This window comes from Gracilinanus agilis, chromosome 1, assembly GCF_016433145.1.
Source record: "Gracilinanus agilis isolate LMUSP501 chromosome 1, AgileGrace, whole genome shotgun sequence".
NCBI classification, from domain to species: domain Eukaryota; kingdom Metazoa; phylum Chordata; class Mammalia; order Didelphimorphia; family Didelphidae; genus Gracilinanus; species Gracilinanus agilis.
In genome coordinates, this window is record NC_058130.1 from 242,532,096 (window position 1) to 242,539,150 (window position 7,055).

Consider the following 7,055-nt stretch of genomic DNA (forward strand, 5'->3'; position numbering starts at 1 on the left):
TATATAATTTTTTACATGTAATCTCTACATGCCGTGTGATTCCCAGCACCATCTGATGCCTTTGTGTCACATTGCTGACAGTTCGGTGCACATGGTATTGAGGACAATTTTTATTCGTTTGCCACTAATCCCCTGGTGACTCTTGCTGGTAAGGAGTCACTTTAAACAAGTCAGTCATGAAAGTTCTAGGCAAGTGAAGTCAGCTTTACGGGTTGCTCTTGAGGTCTTTCCAGCTTGGTAAAAGCTACTAGACCTTGCAAACTACTAGTATAGACGGGGAATTCAGGGTCATCAACATGCCAAAAGGAGGCTTTGCAGGAAAACAATCATAAAATGCATAAACTATCTCAAATGGTACACATTGGAACTCCCTGCCAAGTAGAAAGACATGGCAACCAAGAGATTACCAGTTTAAACATTTGTTAAACATTTTAACAGGAAAATGGTGAAAGATTACAAGCAATATTGCCTTCACAGCATAGCAAGAAGCAGGAGAAGGGCAAATGAGTTCATCAAAAGTTCAGTAAAAACCTTAACTAAACCATGCCATCCTAACCATATTTATTCATGAACCTGGCATGAGGACAACAAATTGACAAAATGTGAAACATATTTTCAGTATTTCTGGCACTCTTCCACAGAATCCAAAGGTTAGAAAGGACACTATAGATCACATAGCATAAATAATACCTTAATGGGGAAATTCTCTGCATTCCCAATAAGTAGTTATCCAGACTTCAGGTATGGGGAACTCATTACCTCCTGAAACTGCCCATTTCATTTTCCTTATTTTAAGTTCAAATCTTCCTCTCTTCAACTTCTGTCCATTGTTCTAGCCTACATCTCTGAATAAGGTGAATCCATCTCTTAGATAAGAGTGATAATAACAGCTGATCTACCATGTTTAATTTCTAACACCTCGCTCCTGGATAATATAAAAAAGTTGAAATGATGAGGTTAGAGAATATGGAGATTGGCCAGTTATACATATAAAGACAATAAATTCATGGTAGCTCTAGGTAAACTGGGGAGAATCAATGTTGATAAATGGAACAAGAAGTAGATTAAAATGCATCAAGGAAATATGTAATTGGAAAAGGTAGTGTGTCAATTATGTATGAGATATGAGATGAACAGATGGAGTATTGTATGGCTAAAAAATAAAAATTATAAGCTCTTTAAGAAGCCTTCTAACATATTGTATAGATCAGTGGTTCCCAAACTTTTTTGGTCTACCGTCCCCTTTCCAGAAGACCCCTGGAGATTAATATTGTTTTAATTTTAATAGCAATTAATAGGAAAGATAAATGCACTTGTGGCCATCACTGCTCTCCCTGGATTGCTGCAGCACCTAGCAGGGGGAAGTAGCGCCCACTTTGGGAATCACTGGTATAGATACTCAATAGAGGATTTGGGGAAGGACTCAAACAAGAATCTAAAGGTTGGCAAGGCATTAATGGGTTTTTATCTGTCCTTATATATTTTTCTCCAGACATATTTTCATGGAAATAGGTCTCTAATCCAAAATAGGGAAAGATAATTTATATTTCTATAGCTAGCTAGAAAAGATTAAAACTCTAAATCTCAGTGCCAATCTGCATGCAGAAAAACTAGCATTTTAAGGGATGTGGTAACCAAGTTCCCACTGGTTTCTATATGAGAAAAGAGAAGTATCAAGAAGAATTCAATAGACCCAGTATCTGAATCCGTCACAAATGTAGAAGTACTACTAAGTAGATATGAGATAATCTGAACTGCTGAAGGGCTATCTTCCATCAATGATACTACAGATCCACTGAACTAGCAAAAGGCCTACTTTTTAAAATAATTACACTTTTTAGGTATTTTTTAAACATCTGCTGAATTGCACTGAATTTATCTTTTAAATAAAAGGTTCTTAAGATTTCTGTGTAGGTTTAGGGGACTGGGGTTTATGGATGTAGGAAATAGAATGTATGAATGAGCTGGTGTTAGTGGTTTGGGCATTGAAGATATTAGACAGTACAAGCACTGAATGGATAATTAAGCCTCAATTAATCTCCACTGCAATAAAGCAACGAATAATTTAAGCAATAAACATGATTTAACAGTGAAAAATGTGATGTGTGTGATGGATCCTGTTTTTAAATTCATAAAATAAAATATATAAGATTACAAAGGAAACCAAATATATTGAAACACTGCATATTTTATTTAAGACTAGGTATCTCAGGTGAGGGATTCCTATTTTATTTTATTTTTTTAAAACCCTTACTTTCCATCTTGGAGTCAATACAGTGTATTGGCTCCAAGGCAGAAGAGTGGTAAGGGCTAGGCAATGGGAGTTAAGTGACTTGCCCAGAGTCACATAGTTAGGAAGTGTCTGAGGCCAGATTTGAACCTAGGACCTCCCATCTCTAGACCTGACTCTCAATCCACTAAGCCACCCAGCTGCCCCCGAAGGACCCCTATTTTAGATCTTCCTCTTCAGGTAATTCAAGAACAATGCAGGTTAAAAGTTACAGGATATAATAATAGGAATTCATTTATTTGTAGCAAGAGACAGAGCACAGAGATAAAGAGATACAAAAAGAAAAAAGACCAAATCAAAGAACAGAGACAGAGAGTGGTATATGGATAGAGCATTAGATATGAATCAGGAAAAATCAGTCATTTTATTAATTTGCTGGTTGTGTTATCCTGTCATTTGATCTCTCTCATTTCAGTTTCCTTATTAGTAAAATATCACTAATGAAAATAATATTTACATCTCAGGTTAGCTGTGAAGATCAAATTAGGTAAAGAAGTAAACATCTTTGCAAATCTTAGAGTGTTTGAAACCAAGAAGTATCCTTGATCATATATGTCAGGTATTATTAATCAGATCCAAACAAGTTAGCAGAAAGACTTTTTTTTGAAACCAAGAAGTATCCTTGGTCATATATAAATTTTTTCTGAAAAATAAAAATTAAAAAAAAATTCTCAAAGAATTAAAAAATTAAGAGCTCTCAAATATAAAAGTCAAAGTTCAAAATTAATAATATATGTGATATTAATCTATGTTCACTGATAAAGCTTGCATTTGTTATAAAACCTCTCAAGAAATAATTATAAACCTGGTGTGTACTTTCATGGTACTCTCATCTGTGAAAAATATATTGAAAATTTGATAAATTGTAAAATGTTATCTGGTTCATATTCTTTCAGAGTTACTTCACTAAGTTGAAGAGGTTTTTTTTTGAGAAAATTTCCATTTCTGCATACTTACCACCACTCTTATAGTAAATGCTAAAACTGAAGTACATCTTCGTAGTTTGGATTTTTTCCAGTCAATGATATTATTTTCTGGCTTTGTGTCAAAGGTCTGCATAGGTTTAATGTGTTGTAACACTACTACTGAAACTAAGGGCTTTAATTTTTGAAGTATGGAAAGTGAACTGATTCGAATAATATCTTAAATTGATATAATGTCTCTCTTCTGAGGAAGTCTAAGCTCAGAGACATCATTGAATAACATTCTTATCATGGATGCAGACACTAGCTGTGAATGAGTCACCCTCCCCTGATGTTTACTCAGAAGAGAGGAGCTTGCTAGAAGCCATTTGCCTGGGGAAAGGACTGGACCCCTTCTGTCAGATTAGATAAAGAAAAGTGCACATTTTCATATGGTTAAAACATTTTCAGTCTTAATTGTGATACCTAATTATAGTTGAGTGAAGTGTTTGGGGCTATAAAAATAAACCAGACAAATTTTGATTTATATCAGTTTATTGGGGGAAGAGAGGGAAGTGAGTAATCATAGTGAAGTGGATGAACACTTTATATGTTAACTTTGATACTTTTATCTAAGTTAATTTTCCAATAAAGTTTAAGGTAGGGGGCAGCTGGGTAGCTCAGTGGATTGAGAGCCAGGCCTAGAGACAGGAGGTCCTAGGTTCAAATATGGCCTCAGACACTTCCTAGCTGTGTGACCCTGGGCAAGTCACTTGACACCCATTGCCTACCCTTACCAATCTTCCACCTATAAGTCAATACACAGAAGTTAAGGGTTTAAAATTAAAAAAAAAAAAGTTTAAGGTAGCTTCACATATTTGGCCTTTTTAAGCCACATTTTAAAAAATTTCCTATTATTATATTTTTCCCAATGACCCATAGAAATAATTTTTTTAAATTCATTTTCCTTTATTTTGTGATCTAAATTCTTTCCCTTTCTCCTTCCCTTTTCCCATCCCCAAGAGAGCAAGCAATATGATATGTTACACTTGTGCTATCATGTAATACATATTTCCATATTAATCACATTGTGAAAGAAGACATATCGCACATACAAGAAAATGCTCATGGAGAAAATTAAGCAAAAAGGCTATATTTCAATCTGCATTCAGATTCAATCAGTTTCTTTTCAGGTGGTGGAGAGCATTTCTCATCATGAGTGCCTTGGAGTTGTCTCAGATCCTTGCGTTGCTGATAATGGATGTCATTCACAGTTCATCATGATATAATACTGAAGTTACTGTGTACAATGTTCTTCTGGTTTTGCTCACTTCACTCTGTATCAGTTCATTCCAGTCTTTTCTAAAATGATACTTTTTATCATGTATTATGGAACAATATTATTACATTTTAATGATGTATCATAACTTATCCAGCCATTCCCCAACTAATGCACATCTCCTTGTCTACAATTTACAGTTCTTTGCCACCACAAAAATAGAATTGTAATAAATATTTTTATAACTATGACCTTTTACCCTTTCTTTGATCTATTTGGGATACAGACACAGTTCTGGGATTGCTGGGTCAAAGGGAATGCAGTTTTATAGCCCATTTGGTGTGTTTCCAAATTGCTCTTTAAAATGATAGTATCAGTTCAGAGATCCACCAACAGTGTATTAGTGACCTCATTTTCCAACGCCTCTTTCAGCATTTACCATTTTCTTTTTGTGTCATATTAGTCCATCTGATAGGCTTGAGGAAGTACCTCAGAGTTATTTTAATATGTATTTTTCTGATCAATAGTGATCAATAGAGAATTTTTTCACATAACCATGGATAGCTTTGATTTTTTCATATGAAAACTGCTTACTCATATCCTTTGACCATTTATCAATTGGGGAAATGACTTCTATTCTTATAAAATTTTCTCTGTTCTCTATATGTTTGAGAAATGGGGCCTTTGGCAGACATTTTCTAAAAAAAAAATTTTGAGTTTTTTTCTCTTCTAATCTTGGTTGCATTAGTTTGGTTTGTGCAAAACCTTTTTAATTTAATGTGTTCAAAATTATCCATTACTCATCTCATAATGCTCTACATGTCTTTCTTTGGTCATATATTCTTCCCTTATCCATAAACCTGAGAGGTAAATTATTCTAAACTCTCTCAATTTGTTTATGGTATCGCTCTTTGTTTCTAAATTCATATAAACACCTTGACTTTATCTTGGCATAAGACTTATAACCTAGTTCTATCGTCCTTTGTTTCCTGCCTTTCTACCTTGAAATCGTGAACAGTGGTTGGTGCTGGTGCTCAGAATGACTTAAGCAAAAAGTAAACAGATATGACTGAAAACAGAAATAAGAATCCTCACAAAGATGAGCTTAATTCCTAGATAAACTGGGAGTAATGACTCAGGTCAGTGTAACTAAAGGACAGAAAAGAGGGAGTTTCAGGTAGAACAGGAAAGTCTTATGAATAAGATGAGCTCTGGTATAAGAAAAATATATTGGTTTAAATCAGCTATCTTAAAAAAAATTAAGTGGTATTACTTAATGTTACTGTTGTAACCATTCTATAGTCAAACTTATGAAGAATTATTGTTGCTTTCCTTTAGTGGAAAAAAATTTCCATATCCAACACTATGTATTCAATAAATAGTTATCCACCCTTTGCTGAGTGTCTTGGGGAGGCATGGGGTGTTCAGGGAAGACTAGCATCTCTGGTAAGAGGGCTTGCCGAGCCCTTTTTCAGCATTGCCAACCAACTCTTGATATTCGCTTGTTTCCTAAAACTCAACTGAGGCTCCAAGAAACTATAGCATGAGCAAGGTCCACACCCTGGTAAAACCAGATTTGAGGCTAGGTGAGAGACTTTAATCCTGTCAGTGATGTAAGGGGACATCTACCCCATAGCATGTGAAGATTTCTCCTTAAAGAAAGTGTGGATGAGAACAATTTGTCTTGCCAATAGACTTCAACGCCTGGAAGAAAGAATGAAGCAGATAGCTTTGTACAACTCTGCCCCACTATAATCTAATTCCTGACCAAGTCAAAACACCACTCATCACAATGTCATGAGTCTTCTTCAAAAACAAAGGATGAACAACAAAAACAATTGTTCTGTATTAATAGAAGCTATTCTAGTGCATTGCAACAGTGTTCAAGGGTTCAAAGGATCACAGAGTCAAAGCTGAAAGGACTTTATAATCCAACTAGCCCAATTCTCTTACTTTAGGAGAAATAAGTAATTATTAAGCACCTATATGTGCCAGACACTGACTCTTTTGAGTGCTTTATAAATATCTTATTTTTTCCTCCTAACTACTCTGGGAGATAGATGATTTTTTAAATCATTATATATATATATATATATATATATATATAAAATCCCTTTTATATGTGAGGAAACTGACCAGTAGGTGATTAAGTGGGTCGCATCACTAGTAAATGTATGTGGTCACATTTGAACTCAGGTGTTCCTGACTCTAGACTCAGTGCTCTATCTACTATGCCATCTATAGTAAAGTTTAACAAGCTGAGACCCAGAACAACTAAATGACTTGCCCACATCACACAGATGCTATGGCTGGAATTTGAACCAGGGTTGGAATTTAAACACAAATTGTCTTGCTCCTTATCTGTTGTGCTTCCCACCATATCATGCTGCTTGCCTCAGAAACATTGCTTCTAGTTAACTTTGGAACCAAGTAAGGGAGGTGGCTGTAAGCTTACCTTCCTGCTGATTTTTATATTAGGTTAATGATAAAGCAATGTTGTCTTACCTGAACATATATTGAAAATGGAGAGTACAGCGGGGAATCAGCACAGTGTTATGGTTAAATCTATTCATGAAAATTCACA